At 44.2% G+C, this 25,206-nt stretch overlaps 10 pseudogenes; all 10 read right to left on the bottom strand.

Moving 5' to 3' along the window:
• Nucleotides 1–1,209: 1,209 nt before the first annotated feature.
• On the bottom strand, nt 1,210–1,474 carry LOC130288200 (U2 spliceosomal RNA; annotated as a pseudogene).
• A 1,456-nt stretch (nt 1,475–2,930) lies between these two features.
• On the bottom strand, nt 2,931–3,194 carry LOC130286243 (U2 spliceosomal RNA; annotated as a pseudogene).
• A 1,456-nt stretch (nt 3,195–4,650) lies between these two features.
• Nucleotides 4,651–4,914, bottom strand: LOC130286119 (U2 spliceosomal RNA; annotated as a pseudogene).
• Nucleotides 4,915–11,785: 6,871 nt separating this feature from the next.
• Nucleotides 11,786–12,049, bottom strand: LOC130286255 (U2 spliceosomal RNA; annotated as a pseudogene).
• Nucleotides 12,050–13,514: 1,465 nt separating this feature from the next.
• LOC130289840 (U2 spliceosomal RNA) lies at nt 13,515–13,779 on the bottom strand (annotated as a pseudogene).
• Nucleotides 13,780–16,524: 2,745 nt separating this feature from the next.
• Nucleotides 16,525–16,790, bottom strand: LOC130288709 (U2 spliceosomal RNA; annotated as a pseudogene).
• Nucleotides 16,791–18,286: 1,496 nt separating this feature from the next.
• On the bottom strand, nt 18,287–18,550 carry LOC130289524 (U2 spliceosomal RNA; annotated as a pseudogene).
• Nucleotides 18,551–20,019: 1,469 nt separating this feature from the next.
• Nucleotides 20,020–20,284, bottom strand: LOC130289979 (U2 spliceosomal RNA; annotated as a pseudogene).
• A 1,414-nt stretch (nt 20,285–21,698) lies between these two features.
• LOC130286310 (U2 spliceosomal RNA) lies at nt 21,699–21,963 on the bottom strand (annotated as a pseudogene).
• Nucleotides 21,964–23,428: 1,465 nt separating this feature from the next.
• LOC130289839 (U2 spliceosomal RNA) lies at nt 23,429–23,693 on the bottom strand (annotated as a pseudogene).
• Nucleotides 23,694–25,206: the final 1,513 nt, after the last annotated feature.

Here is a 25,206-nt window from a genome sequence, read left to right as displayed (position 1 = left end):
TCTTGCATATAAGACAATATTTCAGATCTGCATATGAAAACAACACGCCTACCTTTGTTGCACATAGCTGCCTGCCTGTCTCTAGTTACCCCACTGGCTGTAGCTGCGTCCCTTCCGACATGGAATAACACCAACTGTAACGATAAACTGAGAATTAACAGTATAAACCTGCATCATTTTGGACTCTGGTATTTGCTGAATCCGGGTGACCTGACAACCGATGGTGGTGCCGCTGGTGATTCTGGCCTTCTTGGAATCTGTTGGGCCTATGTGTTAGCTCACACATCACTTGGGTATCCATGGTAACTACCACAACATGGTCATCTGCAGTTTACATCTAGCCCTAGAAGTGGCATTGAATGGCATTTTAAAAGTGCTAAGGGTCCTGGTGCAATAATCCTCCCATGAGGATCAGCCTCAACGGCTTTGTAGATTGCACTCATGTCAGCAACTCCATATACATTTTTTTTTCTTCATGCTTCTTTCTTCATCCTTTTTTCTTTCTGTCATTCAGACTTTCATTCATTCGATCTCTCTCACTCACTTGCTTTAACTCATTTGTTCTCACTCACTCACTCACTCAATCACTCACTCACTCATTCACTCTCACTCACTCTCACTCTCTCACTCACTCGCTCACTAAGTCAGTCTCTCTCTCTCTCTCTCTTTTTCTTTTTATATATATTTTTTTCCGTCTTCTTCTTCTTCTTCTTCTTCAGACCCTGTCATAGCACTAATGCCTTTCCAATACCACCAGCAGATGGAGACACTCCATTGCAACATTGGTTGAGAGCAGCAGTTTCTAAAAACAAATGCCTCATGGCGGATTTCCCATCCATCAATGGATGGTAAATTTTGTTTTTATCATTCACTTACCACAGAAACCAATGCATGGTCAAGCAACAGCAATGACACACCCTTGTGTATAGGCATGAGACCCTCACGTCATTTAACAGGATTCAGCACCACCCACAAGACAGCTACCTGTCATGTCATGTCAAACCTGCACAGGTGTGCTAGATTATTATTATTTAGTTTTATTTTATTTTTTTACACCAATCAGTGTGCAAACATGGTCATTAAAACGCTAAATGAATAGACGTTCATAAACCAGTCAGTGCAACTCATCATTTTGGTCTCCAATTCTCAAACTCAAATTCTCACCCACGGAGGATTAAATGAGAATCTTTCTTGTTTAACACTTTAATGGGGTGGTGCACTGTTCACTACCCGAAGATACTGCCACATCGGGTCAATGCATAGGGCGACAGAAGCAAGCTTCCAAATCAGCTCCCTTTCTCAAAAATCCATTTAATTTATGGTCCCCAGATAGGGAACGTATGTATTAGTATGTGCTCACAAGTCACCCAAGTGCAAATATTCACACAAAAAAAAAACGTGCCTCAGGATGCGATCTGTCGCAAGATCCTTTCTTTTTTTACACTTGATCTAAGCCAAAAGGCCTAGAGGGGATAACCGGGAAAGGGGTGGACCCAACCATGTCCCCTTCATGAGCACTCACATTACTCATAGGAATGGAAGGAAGGCTGGCAGCCAACCAGCCTCCCATACACTCTCTGGGTGGGTGGCAGTCAGCCACCCATACATACATACAGCACAGGCTAAACCCACATCATCACTTAAAAAAAGGACAGGCGACCATTGCACTCTGATGGAGCATTTAGCAATGCAATCCATAGCCTGGCTTTTGCCTGAACCCCCATCACTCCTTCTCTTGCATATAAGACAATATTTCAGATCTGCATATGAAAACAACACGCCTACCTTTGTTGCACATAGCTGCCTGCCTGTCTCTAGTTACCCCACTGGCTGTAGCTGCGTCCCTTCCGACATGGAATAACACCAACTGTAACGATAAACTGAAAATTAACAGTATAAACCTGCATCATTTTGGACTCTGGTATTTGCTGAATCCGGGTGACCTGACAACCGATGGTGGTGCCGCTGGTGATTCTGGCCTTCTTGGAATCTGTTGGGCCTATGTGTTAGCTCACACATCACTTGGGTATCCATGGTAACTACCACAACATGGTCATCTGCAGTTTACATCTATCCCTAGAAGTGGCATTGAATGGCATTTTAAAAGTGCTAAGGGTCCTGGTGCAATAATCCTCCCATGAGGATCAGCCTCAACGGCTTTGTAGATTGCACTCATGTCAGCAACTCCATATACATTTTTTTTCTTCATGCTTCTTTCTTCATCCTTTTTTCTTTCTGTCATTCAGACTTTCATTCATTCGATCTCTCTCACTCACTTGCTTTAACTCATTTGTTCTCACTCACTCACTCAATCACTCACTCACTCACTCATTCACTCTCACTCACTCTCACTCTCTCACTCACTCGCTCACTAAGTCAGTCTCTCTCTCTCTCTCTTTTTCTTTTTATATATATTTTTTTCCGTCTTCTTCTTCTTCAGACCCTGTCATAGCACTAATGCCTTTCCAATACCACCAGCAGATGGAGACACTCCATTGCAACATTGGTTGTGAGCAGCAGTTTCTAAAAACAAATGCCTCATGGTGGATTTCCCATCCATCAATGGATGGTAAATTTAGTTTTTATCATTCACTGACCACAGAAACCAATGCATGGTCAAGCAACAACAATGACACACCCTTGTGTATAGGCATGAGACCCTCACGTCATTTAACAGGATTCAGCACCACCCACAAGACAGCTACCTGTCATGTCATGTCAAACCTGCACAGGTGTGCTAGATTATTATTATTTAGTTTTATTTTATTTTTTTACACCAATCAGTGTGCAAACATGGTCATTAAAACGCTAAATGAATAGACGTTCATAAACCAGTCAGTGCAACTCATCATTTTGGTCTCCAATTCTCAAACTCAAATTCTCACCCACGGAGGATTAAATGAGAATCTTTCTTGTTTAACACTGGAATGGGGTGGTGCACTGTTCACTACCCGAAGATACTGCCACATCGGGTCAATGCATAGGGCGACAGAAGCAAGCTTCCAAATCAGCTCCCTTTCTCAAAAATCCATTTAATTTATAGTCCCCAGATAGGGAACATATGTATCAGTATGTGCTCACAAGTCACCCAAGTGCAAGTTTTCACACAAAAAAAAACATGCCTCAGGATGCGATCTGTCGCAAGATCCTTTCTTTTTTTACACTTGATCTAAGCCAAAAGGCCTAGAGGGGATAACCGGGAAAGGGGTGGACCCAACCATGTCCCCTTCATGAGCACTCACATTACTCATAGGAATGGAAGGAAGGCTGGCAGCCAACCAGCCTCCCATACACTCTCTGGGTGGGTGGGTGGCAGTCAGCCATCCATACATACATACAGCACAGGCTAAACCCACATCATCACTTAAAAAAAGGACAGGCGACCATTGCACTCTGATGGAGCATTTAGCAATGCAATCCATAGCCTGGCTTTTGCCTGAACCCCCATCACTCCTCCTCTTGCATATAAGACAATATTTCAGATCTGCATATGAAAACAACACGCCTACCTTTGTTGCACATAGCTGCCTGCCTGTCTCTAGTTACCCCACTGGCTGTAGCTGCGTCCCTTCCGACATGGAATAACACCAACTGTAACGATAAACTGAAAATTAACAGTATAAACCTGCATCATTTTGGACTCTGGTATTTGCTGAATCCGGGTGACCTGACAACCGATGGTGGTGCCGCTGGTGATTCTGGCCTTCTTGGAATCTGTTGGGCCTATGTGTTAGCTCACACATCACTTGGGTATCCATGGTAACTACCACAACATGGTCATCTGCAGTTTACATCTAGCCCTAGAAGTGGCATTGAATGGCATTTTAAAAGTGCTAAGGGTCCTGGTGCAATAATCCTCCCATGAGGATCAGCCTCAACGGCTTTGTAGATTGCACTCATGTCAGCAACTCCATATACATTTTTTTTTCTTCATGCTTCTTTCTTCATCCTTTTTTCTTTCTGTCATTCAGACTTTCATTCATTCGATCTCTCTCACTCACTTGCTTTAACTCATTTGTTCTCACTCACTCACTCACTCACTCAATCACTCACTCACTCTCACTCTCTCACTCACTCGCTCACTAAGTCAGTCTCTCTCTCTCTCTCTTTTTCTTTTTATATATATTTTTTTCCGTCTTCTTCTTCTTCTTCTTCTTCAGACCCTGTCATAGCACTAATGCCTTTCCAATACCACCAGCAGATGGAGACACTCCATTGCAACATTGGTTGTGAGCAGCAGTTTCTAAAAACAAATGCCTCATGGCGGATTTCCCATCCATCAATGGATGGTAAATTTTGTTTTTATCATTCACTGACCACAGAAACCAATGCATGGTCAAGCAACAGCAATGACACACCCTTGTGTATAGGCATGAGACCCTCACGTCATTTAACAGGATTCAGCACCACCCACAAGACAGCTACCTGTCATGTCATGTCAAACCTGCACAGGTGTGCTAGATTATTATTATTTAGTTTTATTTTATTTTTTTACACCAATCAGTGTGCAAACATGGTCATTAAAACGCTAAATGAATAGACGTTCATAAACCAGTCAGTGCAACTCATCATTTTGGTCTCCAATTCTCAAACTCAAATTCTCACCCACGGAGGATTAAATGAGAATCTTTCTTGTTTAACACTGGAATGGGGTGGTGCACTGTTCACTACCCGAAGATACTGCCACATCGGGTCAATGCATAGGGCGACAGAAGCAAGCTTCCAAATCAGCTCCCTTTCTCAAAAATCCATTTAATTTATTGTCCCCAGATAGGGAACATATGTATCAGTATGTGCTCACAAGTCACCCAAGTGCAAGTATTCACACAAAAAAAAACGTGCCTCAGGATGCAATCTGTCGCAAGATCCTTTCTTTTTTTACACTTGATCTAAGCCAAAAGGCCTAGAGGGGATAACCGGGAAAGGGGTGGACCCAACCATGTCCCCTTCATGAGCACTCACATTACTCATAGGAATGGAAGGAAGGCTGGCAGCCAACCAGCCTCCCATACACTCTCTGGGTGGGTGGCAGTCAGCCACCCATACATACATACAGCACTGGCTAAACCCACATCATCACTTAAAAAAAGGACAGGCGACCATTGCACTCTGATGGAGCATTTAGCAATGCAATCCATAGCCTGGCTTTTGCCTGAACCCCCATCACTCCTTCTCTTGCATATAAGACAATATTTCAGATCTGCATATGAAAACAACACGCCTACCTTTGTTGCACATAGCTGCCTGCCTGTCTCTAGTTACCCCACTGGCTGTAGCTGCGTCCCTTCCGACATGGAATAACACCAACTGTAACGATAAACTGAAAATTAACAGTATAAACCTGCATCATTTTGGTCTCTGGTATTTGCTGAATCCGGGTGACCTGACAACCGATGGTGGTGCCGCTGGTGATTCTGGCCTTCTTGGAATCTGTTGGGCCTATGTGTTAGCTCACACATCACTTGGGTATCCATGGTAACTACCACAACATGGTCATCTGCAGTTTACATCTAGCCCTAGAAGTGGCATTGAATGGCATTTTAAAAGTGCAAAGGGTCCTGGTGCAATAATCCTCCCATGAGGATCAGCCTCAACGGCTTTGTAGATTGCACTCATGTCAGCAACTCCATATACATTTTTTTTCTTCATGCTTCTTTCTTCATCCTTTTTTCTTTCTGTCATTCAGACTTTCATTCATTCGATCTCTCTCACTCACTTGCTTTAACTCATTTGTTCTCACTCACTCACTCACTCAATCACTCACTCACTCATTCACTCTCACTCACTCTCACTCTCTCACTCACTCGCTCACTAAGTCAGTCTCTCTCTCTCTCTCTCTTTTTCTTTTTATATATATTTTTTTCCGTCTTCTTCTTCTTCAGACCCTGTCATAGCACTAATGCCTTTCCAATACCACCAGCAGATGGAGACACTCCATTGCAACATTGGTTGTGAGCAGCAGTTTCTAAAAACAAATGCCTCATGGTGGATTTCCCATCCATCAATGGATGGTAAATTTAGTTTCCCTTACGTCCTAACCAGTAGCACAGATGGGGTATTCCACCCCCCGCGAACTGGTAGGACAGATGGAATTTTTATTGATTAATAAACTAATTAGCAAACCACACCCACAATACCCTGTATAAAGGAGGGGTCACCCTCTGTCCCCTTGTGTTTTTTTCTGTCCTCCCGGACAGTGGGACAGATGGTGACCCTCCGTGCTTAGGAGGTGTTCTCTCTTTTTTTCACTGCCAGTTACTGGCTCCCCTTGAACAGCCTTCTGCGGCTGTGGGGAATAAATCTATAGTTAGCTCTGCTCACCTTCGGGCAGGCTCTCCCCTTGGCTATCCCTCTGATGCCGACCTGGCTCTGAGGTTCCGCCCACCGGCCCGGCTCTCTATGTGCGGCTAAGCCCCGCATCTCGGGCCGGCGGAAGTGACGTCAGCGGCGTCTTACATCACTTCCCCTCCTTTTTTCTTTTCAAAAAAAAAAAAAAAAAAAAAAAAGTAAAAGGGGGGCATGAGAGGAAAGAACAACTTTTCCTATGTAGAGATTGTTTCCCCAGGCGGGGGGTTTTCTCTCTTCCAGTCACTCTTTAGAATAGACTATTTTCAGGTTGCTCCGCCCTAGTGGGCGGAGCTTCCTTTAGGCGCCAATTTTGAAGGGTATTTAATCCCTTCCAGAGTGCAGCTCAGTCTCTTTGAGTCCAGATGCTTTGGCTTGTCCACGTATCTGTCTTTGAGATTGTGACCTTAGGCCTGTACTGTCCCTGCGGAAAGTACTGTGACTTATTTTCACTCGCGCTTTTGCTGCTTTTTGGTAGTCTTCTTTGCTTTAGATTTTATGAATCTTTTTTCTCTGAGCTTGCTTAATAATTAGTAATATCAATATCTTCCTCAGATTATGTCTACGGAAGGCTCCGCTGACCGTGAAGGTCCTGGAAAAAGGACCTCCAAGCGGAAACACCTCGCTTGCCATGATTGTAGTGTTCCGCTAGAAGATTCTTATGAATTTTCTAGATGTCCACCTTGTAGGGCCAAGACTCTACCCTCCCATCTGGCGGAACCTACTGTGCAAGATATGTATGTGTGGGTTTCCACGAATATGTCTGCTATGCATGCATCCATTGAGGAATTAAAGCAAGCTGTTGCTCAGAAACGTCCCAGACCAGCCTCTCCTCCTAGAATGGATGTATCTATGGGACCGGATAAAGAAGATCCTACATCATCCTCTTCCGATGAGGAAGAGACCATCCCTTATTTTTTTCCGCTGGAAAAAACCCAGTGACTTTTGAGATCCATCAGGTCGGGGGACCAGGATGTTGATCCCGGGGAAGCTTCCTCCTCCGCCTCTAAGGGGCCTAGGGCCTTTAAAGCGGACGAGACCCTATTGTCTGTACTTAAGACAGAATGGAAAAAGCCTGAAAAAAGGCCCGGTCTTGTCCAAACGTTTCAAGACCATGTTTCCCATTAGGGAAGATCAGCTGGCCTCATGGGGCTCTGTTCCCAAAGTGGACATTGCTGTTGCTAAAATGTCCAAGAGAACCTTGGTTCCTTCAGAGGATGGGTCTTCCCTCCAGGATCCAATGGACAGAAAAGCTGATTGCGCTTTTAGGCGCTCGTACTCGACAGCAGCTGCCTCAGCTTCAGTCTCTATTGCCAGTTCAGAAGTGGCAAACTTCCTGAAGACTCGCCTCTCCTCCATTCAGGCGGATTTAGACCAGGGGGTCCCTAGAGACGAAATTTTGGCCTCCTTCAAAACGGCCAATCTGGCCATGGATTTTCTTTGCGATGCTGCTATACAGCAGCTAAAACTGGCTTCTAAAACTATGGCCTTGTCTTCCGCCGGACGTCGTCCTCTCTGGTTAAAGCCGTGGAAGGCTGACAACTCCTCCAAGCATACTCTTTGTAGTATGCCCTATGAACCCGGCATTTTGTTTGGTAAAGAGTTGGACCGCATAATGGAGGGCCTGTCTGACAAAAAGGGAAAGTCCCTTCCTCAGCAGTCCTTTCGCGGCCGGGGCAGGCGTTTTGGGGACAGATCAACTGCCCAACCTAGACCCCAGAAGGAGTGGGGTAATCAACGCCGGGGCGGTAAGCGCTCCCGTGGTCCCAAGGAGAGAAGACTCTGACTATGGGCTTCTAGGAAGCTCTGGGTTCCCTGCCGGGTTGACCTCTCCAGTTTCCCATCCTGCCCCCCATATTCCTGTAGGCGGCCGCCTACATCATTTTTTAGATGCTTGGACTCTACTTATTCAGGATCCTTGGGTCCTGAGAATAATTTCAGTTGGTTATTCAATAGATCTTGTATCAATTCCTCCTTCCCGGTATGTGCAAACAAGAGTTCTTCCCCCAGTCAAGCAGTCGGTTCTAGAGTCTTACATTCTGGAGTATATCCAGAAAGGTGCCCTGGAGGAAGTTCCTACACCGGATTGGGGGGCAGGGATCTATTCCCCAGTCTTCCTTGTTCCCAAGCTAACGGGAGACTGGCGGATGATTATAGATCTAAGATTTTTCAATCAGTTTGTAAAGCACAAACGCTTTCGCATGGAAACCATTCAGTCTGTGGTCAACCTTATCTCGCCAGGAGATTACCTGGCCACCCTGGACTTAAAGGATGCTTACCTCCATATCCCTATTCATCCTGCATCCAGGAAGTATTTAAGGATCGCTGTTCAGGTAGGGGGAGTTCTAAAACACCTCCAGTTTGTAGCCCTCCCGTTTGGGATCTCTTCTGCCCCTCACACATTTACCAAGGTTGTGGTGGCTGTGGTAGCTGCTCTAAGGCTCCAGGGGCTCAGCATTGTTCCCTACCTAGACGATTGGCTCCTCAGAGCTCCATCTCAAACGATCCTGTCCCAACATCTCCAGCTAGCCGTATCCTTCCTTCATCAGTTGGGTTGGATAGTCAATTGGGCCAAGTCCAATTTCCTCCCGACAACATCAGTGAGGTTCCTTGGTTTCATAGTCGATACAATCTCAATGACACTCTACCTCACTCCCGAGAGAAAACTCCGGGTTCAAGAATCGGCTCAACATCTTTTAATATCCCGGAAAGTGTCCATTCGCACTCTCATGCGGATGTTGGGACTTATGTCCGCTACCGCAGACGCGGTACCTTGGGCTCTTTGGCATCTTCGCCCTCTCCAAGCAGAGGTTCTTGCCATTTGGAATCACCGGCCATCCGGCCTGAACAGGTGTCACTCCCTGCCTTGCGCAACCCGTTCTTCTCTGAGGTGGTGGTCTCACCTAGAGGACGGCCGGTCCCTGATCCAACCCTCTTGGATCATACTTACTACCGACGCATCCCTTGTAGGTTGGGGAGCGCATCTTCAGGATCTGACAGTGCAAGGTGCATGGTCTCCTCAGGACAAACTATTAACCTCCAATCTCCTGGAGATTCGTGCAATCAGGCTAGCATTGCTGCACTTTGCTTCTGTCCTCCAAGGGAAAGCTGTCAAGATCCAATCCGACAGCATGACGGCTGTGATGTACATCAACAAGCAGGGAGGCACTCGGTCACAAAACCTCCTCAGAGAGGTGGGTCTGATCTTGGATTGGGCAGAAAGGAACCTCACCCACCTGTCCGCGGTTCATATTCGAGGTTCCCTCAATATGATAGCCGACCGCCTGAGCAGAGGACTCCTAACCGCAGAATGGTCTCTCCACCCAGTCATATTCAGAGAGATAACGCTCAGGTGGGGTGTGCCAGAGATAGACCTCATGGCAACGAGGTTCAACTCCAAGTTGGAGAGGTTCTGTTCCCTTTACAGGGAAGACAACCCGGTGGCAATAGATGCTTTCTCAATCCCGTGGAGGTTCAGGCTGGCCTACATCTACCCTCCAATTTCCTTGATCCCAAGGGTATTGATGAAGATCAGGCAAGACCAAGCATCCGTCATAGCCATAATCCCATTTTGGCCCAAGAGAGCTTGGTTCACCCAACTCTTTCAGATGAGTCGGGGACAATTTTGGAGGCTTCCCCCAGAGCAAGCATTAGTGTCGGGGGACACGCACAGCTGCTCGAATCTTCAGATGTTCAACCTGACAGCCTGGAGGTTGATCAGTCCCTTCCACATTTAGAAGGGCTTTCCAGTGCGGTCTTGAAAACACTCTCACACTCCAGAGCGGAGTCAACCAATAAGACATACAAAAGAATCTGGACAATTTTCCAATCTTGGTGCTCCAAGAAGCAAGTTGGAAGAGATATAGCTGCTCCTACCATTCTCAGCTTTCTCCAGGATGGACTAGACAAGAATTTGTCTCCTTCTACTCTCAAGGTCCAAGTTTCGGCCATTTCGGCTTACATTAATAAGCCTTTATTTCAAGACCCACTGATCAAAACATTCTTGAGAGGGGCCTCAAGGTTGAAACCTACAATTATACAACCAGTTCCCACTTGGGATTTATCAGTCGTACTTAAGGGACTGTCATCTCCTCCCTTTGAGCCTATGGAGGACGTGGACATAAAGTTTGTTACCATTAAAACAACATTTTTACTGGCTATAACATCTGCCAAGAGAATTGGTGAATTACAAGCGCTCTCTGCGTTTGAACCCTATACAAGATTCTTGCCAGATAGGGTACTTTTGAGATTTATTCCATCTTTTATCCCTAAAGTACCATCCTTCCAGAACATAAATCAAATAATTTCTCTTCCAGTCCTAGCTCCACGTCCATCCACTGACGAAGAAAGAGGCCTGCATTGCCTCGATATTTCTAGATGTCTCCGGATCTACTTAGAAAGATCTAAGCTGTTTAGGAAGGATGAAAATCTACTAATACTTTTTGCAGGGGCCCGGAAGGGTCACAAAGCCTCTAAACCTTCCATCAGTAGATGGGTAAAAAATGCCATTTGTGAAGCAATGGTATCTCAGAACATGGAGCCTCCTGAGTTCGTAAGAGCTCATTCTACCAGGTCTGTATCTACTTCCTTTGCGGAAAGGAATTTAGTTCCCTTGGAACACATATGCAAGGCTGCATCCTGGAGTTCACTCTCCACCTTTATCACCCACTACAGGCTTGATAGTAGAGTTGCCGATTACTCTTCCTTTGGACGGTCAGTATTATCTGCCGCCAGGCATGAGAGCCCTCCCTCATAGGGTATTCTGCTTGCCATATCCCCATCTGTGCTACTGGTTAGGACGTAAGGGAATCGTTAATTTCTAACGATAATTTGTTTTCCCTTAGTCCTAACAGTAGCACAACTTTCCCTCCCTAGTATTATTATTATTATTATTATTAGTTCTTCTTGTTACAACACAAGGGGACAGAGGGTGACCCCTCCTTTATACAGGGTATTGTGGGTGTGGTTTGCTAATTAGTTTATTAATCAATAAAAATTCCATCTGTCCTACCAGTTCGCGGGGGGTGGAATACCCCATCTGTGCTACTGTTAGGACTAAGGGAAAACAAATTATCGTTAGAAATTAACGATTTTATCATTCACTGACCACAGAAACCAATGCATGGTCAAGCAACAGCAATGACACACCCTTGTGTATAGGCATGAGACCCTCACGTCATTTAACAGGATTCAGCACCACCCACAAGACAGCTACCTGTCATGTCATGTCAAACCTGCACAGGTGTGCTAGATTATTATTATTTAGTTTTATTTTATTTTTTTACACCAATCAGTGTGCAAACATGGTCATTAAAACGCTAAATGAATAGACGTTCATAAACCAGTCAGTGCAACTCATCATTTTGGTCTCCAATTCTCAAACTCAAATTCTCACCCACGGAGGATTAAATGAGAATCTTTCTTGTTTAACACTGGAATGGGGTGGTGCACTGTTCACTACCCGAAGATACTGCCACATCGGGTCAATGCATAGGGCGACAGAAGCAAGCTTCCAAATCAGCTCCCTTTCTCAAAAATCCATTTAATTTATAGTCCCCAGATAGGGAACATATGTATCAGTATGTGCTCACAAGTCACCCAAGTGCAAGTTTTCACACAAAAAAAAACATGCCTCAGGATGCAATCTGTCGCAAGATCCTTTCTTTTTTTACACTTGATCTAAGCCAAAAGGCCTAGAGGGGATAACCGGGAAAGGGGTGGACCCAACCATGTCCCCTTCATGAGCACTCACATTACTCATAGGAATGGAAGGAAGGCTGGCAGCCAACCAGCCTCCCATTCACTCTCTGGGTGGGGTGGCAGTCAGCCACCCATACATACATACAGCACAGGCTAAACCCACATCATCACTTAAAAAAAGGACAGGCGACCATTGCACTCTGATGGAGCATTTAGCAATGCAATCCATAGCCTGGCTTTTGCCTGAACCCCCATCACTCCTCCTCTTGCATATAAGACAATATTTCAGATCTGCATATGAAAACAACACGCCTACCTTTGTTGCACATAGCTGCCTGCCTGTCTCTAGTTACCCCACTGGCTGTAGCTGCGTCCCTTCCGACATGGAATAACACCAACTATAACGATAAACTGAAAATTAACAGTATAAACCTGCATCATTTTGGACTCTGGTATTTGCTGAATCCGGGTGACCTGACAACCGATGGTGGTGCCGCTGGTGATTCTGGCCTTCTTGGAATCTGTTGGGCCTATGTGTTAGCTCACACATCACTTGGGTATCCATGGTAACTACCACAACATGGTCATCTGCAGTTTACATCTAGCCCTAGAAGTGGCATTGAATGGCATTTTAAAAGTGCTAAGGGTCCTGGTGCAATAATCCTCCCATGAGGATCAGCCTCAACGGCTTTGTAGATTGCACTCATGTCAGCAACTCCATATACATTTTTTTTTCTTCATGCTTCTTTCTTCATCCTTTTTTCTTTCTGTCATTCAGACTTTCATTCATTCGATCTCTCTCACTCACTTGCTTTAACTCATTTGTTCTCACTCACTCACTCACTCAATCACTCAATCACTCATTCACTCTCACTTACTCACTCTCACTCTCTGACTCACTCGCTCACTAAGTCAGTCTCTCTCTCTCTCTCTTTTTCTTTTTATATATATTTTTTTCCGTCTTCTTCTTCTTCTTCAGACCCTGTCATAGCACTAATGCCTTTCCAATACCACCAGCAGATGGAGACACTCCATTGCAACATTGGTTGTGAGCAGCAGTTTCTAAAAACAAATGCCTCATGGCAGATTTCCCATCCATCAATGGATGGTAAATTTTGTTTTTATCATTCACTGACCACAGAAACCAATGCATGGTCAAGCAACAGCAATGACACACCCTTGTGTATAGGCATGAGACCCTCACGTCATTTAACAGGATTCAGCACCACCCACAAGACAGCTACCTGTCATGTCATGTCAAACCTGCACAGGTGTGCTAGATTATTATTATTTAGTTTTATTTTATTTTTTTACACCAATCAGTGTGCAAACATGGTCATTAAAACGCTAAATGAATAGACGTTCATAAACCAGTCAGTGCAACTCATCATTTTGGTCTCCAATTCTCAAACTCAAATTCTCACCCACGGAGGATTAAATGAGAATCTTTCTTGTTTAACACTGGAATGGGGTGGTGCACTGTTCACTACCCGAAGATACTGCCACATCGGGACAATGCATAGGGCGACAGAAGCAAGCTTCCAAATCAGCTCCCTTTTTCAAAATTCCATTTAATTTATGGTCCCCAGATAGGGAACTTATGTATCAGTATGTGCTCACAAGTCACCCAAGTGCAAGTATTCACACAAAAAAAAAACGTGCCTCAGGATGCGATCTGTCGCAAGATCCTTTCTTTTTTTACACTTGATCTAAGCCAAAAGGCCTAAAGGGGATAACCGGGAAAGGGGTGGACCCAACCATGTCCCCTTCATGAGCACTCACATTACTCATAGGAATGGAAGGAAGGAAGGCTGGCAGCCAACCAGCCTCCCATACACTCTCTGGCTGGGTGGCAGTCAGCCACCCATACATACATACAGCACAGGCTAAACCCACATCATCACTTAAAAAAAGGACAGGCGACCATTGCACTCTGATGGAGCATTTAGCAATGCAATCCATAGCCTGGCTTTTGCCTGAACCCCCATCACTCCTCCTCTTGCATATAAGACAATATTTCAGATCTGCATATGAAAACAACACGCCTACCTTTGTTGCACATAGCTGCCTGCCTGTCTCTAGTTACCCCACTGGCTGTAGCTGCGTCCCTTCCGACATGGAATAACACCAACTGTAACGATAAACTGAAAATTAACAGTATAAACCTGCATCATTTTGGACTCTGGTATTTGCTGAATCCGGGTGACCTGACAACCGATGGTGGTGCCGCTGGTGATTCTGGCCTTCTTGGAATCTGTTGGGCCTATGTGTTAGCTCACACATCACTTGGGTATCCATGGTAACTACCACAACATGGTCATCTGCAGTTTACATCTAGCCCTAGAAGTGGCATTGAATGGCATTTTAAAAGTGCTAAGGGTCCTGGTGCAATAATCCTCCCATGAGGATCAGCCTCAACGGCTTTGTAGATTGCACTCATGTCAGCAACTCCATATACATTTTTTTTTCTTCATGCTTCTTTCTTCATCCTTTTTTCTTTCTGTCATTCAGACTTTCATTCATTCGATCTCTCTCACTCACTTGCTTTAACTCATTTGTTCTCACTCACTCACTCACTCACTCAATCACTCATTCACTCTCACTTACTCACTCTCACTCTCTCACTCACTCGCTCACTAAGTCAGTCTCTCTCTCTCTCTCTCTTTTTCTTTTTATATATATTTTTTTCCGTCTTCTTCTTCTTCTTCTTCAGACCCTGTCATAGCACTAATGCCTGTCCAATACCACCAGCAGATGGAGACACTCCATTGCAACATTGGTTGTGAGCAGCAGTTTCTAAAAACAAATGCCTCATGGCGGATTTCCCATCCATCAATGGATGGTAAATTTTGTTTTTATCATTCACTGACCACAGAAACCAATGCATGGTCAAGCAACAGCAATGACACACCCTTGTGTATAGGCATGAGACCCTCACGTCATTTAATAGGATTCAGCACCACCCACAAGACAGCTACCTGTCATGTCATGTCAAACCTGCACAGGTGTGCTAGATTATTATTATTTAGTTTTATTTTATTTTTTTACACCAATCAGTGTGCAAACATGGTCATTAAAACGCTAAATGAATAGACGTTCATAAACCAGTCAGTGCAACTCATCATTTTGGTCTCCAATTCTCAAACTCAAATTCTCACCCACGGAGGATTAACCCCTTAAGGACCGGAGGTTTTTCCGTTTTTGCATTTTCGTTTTTTGCTCCTTGCCTTTAAAAAATCATAACTCTTTCAAATTTACACCTAAAAATCCATATGATGGCTTATTTTTTGCGCCACCAATTCTACTTTGTAATGACGTCAGTCATTTTGCCCAAAAATCTATGGTGAAGCGGGAAAAAAAATCATTTTGCGACAAAATTTAAAAAAAAACGCTGTTTTGTAACTTTTGGGGGCTTCCGTTTCTACGTAGTACATTTTTCGGTAAAAATGACACCTGATATGTATTCTGTAGGTCCATACGATTAAAATGATACCCTACTTATATAGGTTTGATTTTGTCGGACTTCTGGAAAAAATCATAACTACATGCAGGAAAATTAATACGTTTAAAATTGTCATCTTCTGACCCCTATAACTTTTTTATTTTTCCGTGTATGGGGCGTTATGAGGGCTCATTTTTTGCGCCGTGATCTGAGGTTTTTAACGGTACCATTTTTGCATTGATAGGACTTATTATTCATTTTTTCATGATATAAAAAGTGACCAAAAATGCACTATTTTGGACTTTGGAATTTTTTTGCGCGCACGCCATTGACCGTGCGGTTTAATTAACGATATATTTTTATAATTCGGACATTTCCGCACGCGGCGATACCATTTATGTTTATTTTTATGTTTATTTACACTGTGTTTTTTCTTTTATGGGAAAAGGGGGGTGATTCAAACTTTTAATAGGGAAGGGGTTAAATGATGTTTATTCACTTATTTTTTTCACTTTTTTTTTGCAGTGTTATAGGTCCCATAGGGACCTATAACACTGCACACACTGATCTTCTATGTTGATCACTGGTTTCTCATAAGAAACCAGTGATCAACGATTCTGCCGCATGACTGCTCATGCCTGGATCTCAGGCACTGAGCAGTCATTCGGCGATCGGACAGCGAGGAGGCAGGTAGGGGCCCTCCCGCTGTCCTGTCAGCTGTTCGGGATGCCGCGATTTCACCGCGGCTATCCCGAACAGCCCACTGAGCTAGCCGGCATGCTTTCGGTTTCACTTTAGACGCGGCGTTCAACTTTGAACGCCGCGTCTAAAGGGTTAATAGCGCGCGGCACAGCGATCAATGCCGCGCGCTATTAGCCACGGGTCCCGGCCGTTGTTAGAGGCCGGGCCCGACCCGCTATGACGCGGGGCCACGCCGTGGCCCCGCGTTATAGATCGGGAGTGGACACATGACGTTCCAGTACGTCATGTGTCCTTAAGGGGTTAAATGAGAATCTTTCTTGTTTAACACTGGAATGGGGTGGTGCACTGTTCACTACCCGAAGATACTGCCACATCGGGTCAATGCATGGGGCGACAGAAGCAAGCTTCCAAATCAGCTCCCTTTCTCAAAAATCCATTTAATTTATGGTCCCCAGATAGGGAACGTATGTATCAGTATGTGCTCACAAGTCACCCAAGTGCAAGTATTCACACAAAAAAAAAAAACGTGCCTCAGGATGCGATATGTCGCAAGATCCTTTCTTTTTTTCACTTGATCTAAGCCAAAAGGCCTAGAGGGGATAACCGGGAAAGGGGTGGACCCAACCATGGTCCCTTCATGAGCACTCACATTACTCATAGGAATGGAAGGAAAGCTGGCAGCCAACCAGCCTCCCATACATTCTCTGGGTGGTTGGCAGTCAGCCACCCATACATACATACAGCACAGGCTAAACCCACATCATCACTTAAAAAAAGGACAGGCGACCATTGCACTCTGATGGAGCATTTAGCAATGCAATCCATAGCCTGGCTTTTGCCTGAACCCCCATCACTCCTCCTCTTGCATATAAGACAATATTTCAGATCTGCATATGAAAACAACACGCCTACCTTTGTTGCACATAGCTGCCTGCCTGTCTCTAGTTACCCCACTGGCTGTAGCTGCGTCCCTTCCGACATGGAATAACACCAACTGTAACGATAAACTGAAAATTAACAGTATAAACCTGCATCATTTTGGACTCTGGTATTTGCTGAATCCGGGTGACCTGACAACCGATGGTGGTGCCGCTGGTGATTCTGGCCTTCTTGGAATCTGTTGGGCCTATGTGTTAGCTCACACATCACTTGGGTATCCATGGTAACTACCACAACATGGTCATCTGCAGTTTACATCTAGCCCTAGAAGTGGCATTGAATGGCATTTTAAAAGTGCTAAGGGTCCTGGTGCAATAATCCTCCCATGAGGATCAGCCTCAACGGCTTTGTAGATTGCACTCATGTCAGCAACTCCATATACATTTTTTTTTCTTCATGCTTCTTTCTTCATCCTTTTTTCTTTCTGTCATTCAGACTTTCATTCATTCGATCTCTCCCACTCACTTGCTTTAACTCATTTGTTCTCACTCACTCACTCACTCACTCAATCACTCACTCACTCATTCACTCTCACTCACTCTCACTCTCTCACTCACTCGCTCACTAAGTCAGTCTCTCTCTCTCTCTCTCTTTTTCTTTTTATATATATTTTTTTCCGTCTTCTTCTTCTTCTTCTTCTTCTTCTTCTTCTTCTTCTTCTTCTTCAGACCCTGTCATAGCACTAATGCCTTTCCAATACCACCAGCAGATGGAGACACTCCATTGCAACATTGGTTGTGAGCAGCAGTTTCTAAAAACAAATGCCTCATGGCGGATTTCCCATCCATCAATGGATGGTAAATTTTGTTTTTATCATTCACTGACCACAGAAACCAATGCATGGTCAAGCAACAGCAATGACACACCCTTGTGTATAGGCATGAGACCCTCACGTCATTTAACAGGATTCAGCACCACCCACAAGACAACTACCTGTCATGTCATGTCAAACCTGCACAGGTGTGCTAGATTATTATTATTTAGTTTTATTTTATTTTTTTACACCAATCAGTGTGCAAACATGGTCATTAAAACGCTAAATGAATAGACGTTCATAAACCAGTCAGTGCAACTCATCATTTTGGTCCCCAATTCTCAAACTCAAATTCTCACCCACGGAGGATTAAATGAGAATCTTTCTTGTTTAACACTGGAATGGGGTGGTGCACTGTTCACTACCCGAAGATACTGCCACATCGGGTCAATGCATAGGGCGACAGAAGCAAGCTTCCAAATCAGCTCCCTTTCTCAAAAATCCATTAAATTTATGGTCCCCAGATAGGGAACGTATGTATCAGTATGTGCTCACAAGTCACCCAAGTGCAAGTATTCACACAAAAAAAAACGTGCCTCAGGATGCGATCTGTCGCAAGATCCTTTCTTTTTTTACACTTGATCTAAGCCAAAAGGCCTAGAGGGGATAACCGGGGAAAGGGGTGGACCCAACCATGTCCCCTTCATGAGCACTCACATTACTCATAGGAATGGAAGGAAGGCTGGCAGCCAACCAGCCTCCCATACACTCTCTGGGTGGGTGGCAGTCAGCCACCCATACATACATACAGCACAGGCTAAACCCACATCATCACTTAAAAAAAGGACAGGCGACCATTGCACTCTGATGGAGCATTTAGCAATGCAATCCATAGCCTGGCTTTTGCCTGAACCCCCATCATTCCTCCTCTTGCATATAAGACAATATTTCAGATCTGCATATGAAAACAACACACCTACCTTTGTTGCACATAGCTGCCTGCCTGTCTCTAGTTACCCCACTGGCTGTAGCTGTGTCCCTTCCGACGTGGAATAACACCAACTGTAACGATAAACTGAAAATTAACAGTATAAACCTGCATTATTTTGGACTCTGGTATTTGCTGAATCCGGGTGACCTGACAACCGATGGTGGTGCCGCTGGTGATTCTGGCCTTCTTGGAATCTGTTGGGCCTATGTGTTAGCTCACACATCACTTGGGTATCCATGGTAACTACCACAACATGGTCATCTGCAGTTTACATCTAGCCCTAGAAGTGGCATTGAATGGCATTTTAAAAGTGCTAAGGGTCCTGGTGCAATAATCCTCCCATGAGGATCAGCCTCAACGGCTTTGTAGATTGCACTCATGTCAGCAACTCCATATAAATTTTTTTTTCTTCATGCTTCTTTCTTCATCCTTTTTTCTTTCTGTCATTCAGACTTTCATTCATTCGATCTCTCTCACTCACTTGCTTTAACTCATTTGTTCTCACTCACTCACTCACTCAATCACTCACTCACTCATTCACTCTCACTCAGTCTCACTCTCTCACTCACTCGCTCACTAAGTCAGTCTCTCTCTCTCTCTCTCTTTTTCTTTTTATATATATTTTTTTCCGTCTTCTTCTTCTTCTTCTTCTTCAGACCCTGTCATAGCACTAATGCCTTTCCAATACCACCAGCAGATGGAGACACTCCATTGCAACATTGGTTGTGAGCAGCAGTTTCTAAAAACAAATGCCTCATGGCGGATTTCCCATCCATCAATGGATGGTAAATTTTGTTTTTATCATTCACTGACCACAGAATTCAATGCATGGTCAAGCAACAGCAATGACACACCCTTGTGTATAGGCATGAGACCCTCACGTCATTTAACAGGATTCAGCACCACCCACAAGACAGCTACCTGTCATGTCATGTCAAACCTGCACAGGTGTGCTAGATTATTATTATTTAGTTTTATTTTATTTTTTTACACCAATCAGTGTGCAAACATGGTCATTAAAACGCTAAATGAATAGACGTTCATAAACCAGTCAGTGCAACTCATCATTTTGGTCTCCAATTCTCAAACTCAAATTCTCACCCACGGAGGATTAAATGAGAATCTTTCTTGTTTAACACTGGAATGGGGTGGTGCACTGTTCACTACCCAAAGATACTGCCACATCGGGTCAATGCATAGGGCGACAGAAGCAAGCTTCCAAATCAGCTCCCTTTCTCAAAAATCCATTTAATTTATGGTCCCCAGATAGGGAACGTATGTATCAGTATGTGCTCACAAGTCACCCAAGTGCAAGTATTCACACACAAAAAAACGTGCCTCAGGATGTGATCTGTCGCAAGATCCTTTCTTTTTTTTACACTTAATCTAAGCCAAAAGGACTAGAGGGGATAATCGGGAAAGGGGTGGACCCAACCATGTCCCCTTCATGAGCACTCACATTACTCATAGGAATGGAAGGAAGGCTGGCAGCCAACCAGCCTCCCATACACTCTCTGGGTGGGTGGCAGTCAGCCACCCATACATACATACAGCACAGGCTAAACCCACATCATCACTTAAAAAAAGGACAGGCGACCATTGCACTCTGATGGAGCATTTAGCAATGCAATCCATAGCCTGGCTTTTGCCTGAACCCCCATCACTCCTCCTCTTGCATATAAGACAATATTTCAGATCTGCATATGAAAACAACACGCCTACCTTTGTTGCACATAGCTGCCTGCCTGTCTCTAGTTACCCCACTGGCTGTAGCTGCGTCCCTTCCGACATAGAATAACACCAACTGTAACGATAAACTGAAAATTAACAGTATAAACCTGCATCATTTTGGACTCTGGTATTTGCTGAATCCGGGTGACCTGACAACCGATGGTGGTGCCGCTGGTGATTCTGGCCTTCTTGGAATCTGTTGGGCCTATGTGTTAGCTCACACATCACTTGGGTATCCATGGTAACTACCACAACATGGTCATCTGCAGTTTACATCTAGCCCTAGAAGTGGCATTGAAAGGCATTTTAAAAGTGCTAAGGGTCCTGGTGCAATAATCCTCCCATGAGGATCAGCCTCAACGGCTTTGTAGATTGCACTCATGTCAGCAACTCCATATACATTTTTTTTTCTTCATGCTTCTTTCTTCATCCTTTTTTCTTTCTGTCATTCAGACTTTCATTCATTCGATCTCTCTCACTCACTTGCTTTAACTCATTTGTTCTCACTCACTCACTCTCACTCTCTCACTCACTCGCTCACTAAGTCAGTCTCTCTCTCTCTCTTTTTCTTTTTATATATATTTTTTTCCGTCTTCTTCTTCAGACCCTGTCATAGCACTAATGCCTTTCCAATACCACCAGCAGATGGAGACACTCCATTGCAACATTGGTTGTGAGCAGCAGTTTCTAAAAACAAATGCCTCATGACGGATTTCCCATCCATCAATGGATGGTAAATTTTGTTTTTATCATTCACTGACCACAGAAACCAATGCATGGTCAAGCAACAGCAATGACACACCCTTGTGTATAGGCATGAGACCCTCACGTCATTTAACAGGATTCAGCACCACCCACAAGACAGCTACCTGTCATGTCATGTCAAACCTGCACAGGTGTGCTAGATTATTATTATTTAGTTTTATTTTATTTTTTTACACCAATCAGTGTGCAAACATGGTCATTAAAACGCTAAATGAATAGACGTTCATAAACCAGTCAGTGCAACTCATCATTTTGGTCTCCAATTCTCAAACTCAAATTCTCACCCACGGAGGATTAAATGAGAATCTTTCTTGTTTAACACTGGAATGGGGTGGTGCACTGTTCACTACCCGAAGATACTGCCACATCGGGTCAATGCATAGGGCGACAGAAGCAAGCTTCCAAATCAGCTCCCTTTCTCAAAAATCCATTTAATTTATAGTCCCCAGATAGGGAACATATGTATCAGTATGTGCTCACAAGTCACCCAAGTGCAAGTTTTCACACAAAAAAAAAACATGCCTCAGGATGCAATCTGTCGCAAGATCCTTTCTTTTTTTACACTTGATCTAAGCCAAAAGGCCTAGAGGGGATAACCGGGAAAGGGGTGGACCCAACCATGTCCCCTTCATGAGCACTCACATTACTCATAGGAATGGAAGGAAGGCTGGCAGCCAACCAGCCTCCCATTCACTCTCTGGGTGGGGTGGCAGTCAGCCACCCATACATACATACAGCACAGGCTAAACCCACATCATCACTTAAAAAAAGGACAGGCGACCATTGCACTCTGATGGAGCATTTAGCAATGCAATCCATAGCCTGGCTTTTGCCTGAACCCCCATCACTCCTCCTCTTGCATATAAGACAATATTTCAGATCTGCATATGAAAACAACACGCCTACCTTTGTTGCACATAGCTGCCTGCCTGTCTCTAGTTACCCCACTGGCTGTAGCTGCGTCCCTTCCGACATGGAATAACACCAACTATAACGATAAACTGAAAATTAACAGTATAAACCTGCATCATTTTGGACTCTGGTATTTGCTGAATCCGGGTGACCTGACAACCGATGGTGGTGCCGCTGGTGATTCTGGCCTTCTTGGAATCTGTTGGGCCTATGTGTTAGCTCACACATCACTTGGGTATCCATGGTAACTACCACAACATGGTCATCTGCAGTTTACATCTAGCCCTAGAAGTGGCATTGAATGGCATTTTAAAAGTGCTAAGGGTCCTGGTGCAATAATCCTCCCATGAGGATCAGCCTCAACGGCTTTGTAGATTGCACTCATGTCAGCAACTCCATATACATTTTTTTTTCTTCATGCTTCTTTCTTCATCCTTTTTTCTTTCTGTCATTCAGACTTTCATTCATTCGATCTCTCTCACTCACTTGCTTTAACTCATTTGTTCTCACTCACTCACTCACTCAATCACTCAATCACTCATTCACTCTCACTTACTCACTCTCACTCTCTGACTCACTCGCTCACTAAGTCAGTCTCTCTCTCTCTCTCTTTTTCTTTTTATATATATTTTTTTCCGTCTTCTTCTTCTTCTTCAGACCCTGTCATAGCACTAATGCCTTTCCAATACCACCAGCAGATGGAGACACTCCATTGCAACATTGGTTGTGAGCAGCAGTTTCTAAAAACAAATGCCTCATGGCAGATTTCCCATCCATCAATGGATGGTAAATTTTGTTTTTATCATTCACTGACCACAGAAACCAATGCATGGTCAAGCAACAGCAATGACACACCCTTGTGTATAGGCATGAGACCCTCACGTCATTTAACAGGATTCAGCACCACCCACAAGACAGCTACCTGTCATGTCATGTCAAACCTGCACAGGTGTGCTAGATTATTATTATTTAGTTTTATTTTATTTTTTTACACCAATCAGTGTGCAAACATGGTCATTAAAACGCTAAATGAATAGACGTTCATAAACCAGTCAGTGCAACTCATCATTTTGGTCTCCAATTCTCAAACTCAAATTCTCACCCACGGAGGATTAAATGAGAATCTTTCTTGTTTAACACTGGAATGGGGTGGTGCACTGTTCACTACCCGAAGATACTGCCACATCGGGACAATGCATAGGGCGACAGAAGCAAGCTTCCAAATCAGCTCCCTTTTTCAAAATTCCATTTAATTTATGGTCCCCAGATAGGGAACTTATGTATCAGTATGTGCTCACAAGTCACCCAAGTGCAAGTATTCACACAAAAAAAAAACGTGCCTCAGGATGCGATCTGTCGCAAGATCCTTTCTTTTTTTACACTTGATCTAAGCCAAAAGGCCTAAAGGGGATAACCGGGAAAGGGGTGGACCCAACCATGTCCCCTTCATGAGCACTCACATTACTCATAGGAATGGAAGGAAGGAAGGCTGGCAGCCAACCAGCCTCCCATACACTCTCTGGCTGGGTGGCAGTCAGCCACCCATACATACATACAGCACAGGCTAAACCCACATCATCACTTAAAAAAAGGACAGGCGACCATTGCACTCTGATGGAGCATTTAGCAATGCAATCCATAGCCTGGCTTTTGCCTGAACCCCCATCACTCCTCCTCTTGCATATAAGACAATATTTCAGATCTGCATATGAAAACAACACGCCTACCTTTGTTGCACATAGCTGCCTGCCTGTCTCTAGTTACCCCACTGGCTGTAGCTGCGTCCCTTCCGACATGGAATAACACCAACTGTAACGATAAACTGAAAATTAACAGTATAAACCTGCATCATTTTGGACTCTGGTATTTGCTGAATCCGGGTGACCTGACAACCGATGGTGGTGCCGCTGGTGATTCTGGCCTTCTTGGAATCTGTTGGGCCTATGTGTTAGCTCACACATCACTTGGGTATCCATGGTAACTACCACAACATGGTCATCTGCAGTTTACATCTAGCCCTAGAAGTGGCATTGAATGGCATTTTAAAAGTGCTAAGGGTCCTGGTGCAATAATCCTCCCATGAGGATCAGCCTCAACGGCTTTGTAGATTGCACTCATGTCAGCAACTCCATATACATTTTTTTTTCTTCATGCTTCTTTCTTCATCCTTTTTTCTTTCTGTCATTCAGACTTTCATTCATTCGATCTCTCTCACTCACTTGCTTTAACTCATTTGTTCTCACTCACTCACTCACTCACTCAATCACTCATTCACTCTCACTTACTCACTCTCACTCTCTCACTCACTCGCTCACTAAGTCAGTCTCTCTCTCTCTCTCTCTTTTTCTTTTTATATATATTTTTTTCCGTCTTCTTCTTCTTCTTCTTCAGACCCTGTCATAGCACTAATGCCTGTCCAATACCACCAGCAGATGGAGACACTCCATTGCAACATTGGTTGTGAGCAGCAGTTTCTAAAAACAAATGCCTCATGGCGGATTTCCCATCCATCAATGGATGGTAAATTTTGTTTTTATCATTCACTGACCACAGAAACCAATGCATGGTCAAGCAACAGCAATGACACACCCTTGTGTATAGGCATGAGACCCTCACGTCATTTAATAGGATTCAGCACCACCCACAAGACAGCTACCTGTCATGTCATGTCAAACCTGCACAGGTGTGCTAGATTATTATTATTTAGTTTTATTTTATTTTTTTACACCAATCAGTGTGCAAACATGGTCATTAAAACGCTAAATGAATAGACGTTCATAAACCAGTCAGTGCAACTCATCATTTTGGTCTCCAATTCTCAAACTCAAATTCTCACCCACGGAGGATTAACCCCTTAAGGACCGGAGGTTTTTCCGTTTTTGCATTTTCGTTTTTTGCTCCTTGCCTTTAAAAAATCATAACTCT

Source organism: Hyla sarda, chromosome 8 (genome assembly GCF_029499605.1).
Source record: "Hyla sarda isolate aHylSar1 chromosome 8, aHylSar1.hap1, whole genome shotgun sequence".
Classification (NCBI taxonomy): Eukaryota; Metazoa; Chordata; class Amphibia; order Anura; family Hylidae; genus Hyla; species Hyla sarda.
The sequence above is the reverse complement of the archived record's forward strand: the minus strand, read 5'-3'. Positions and strand labels throughout refer to the sequence as shown.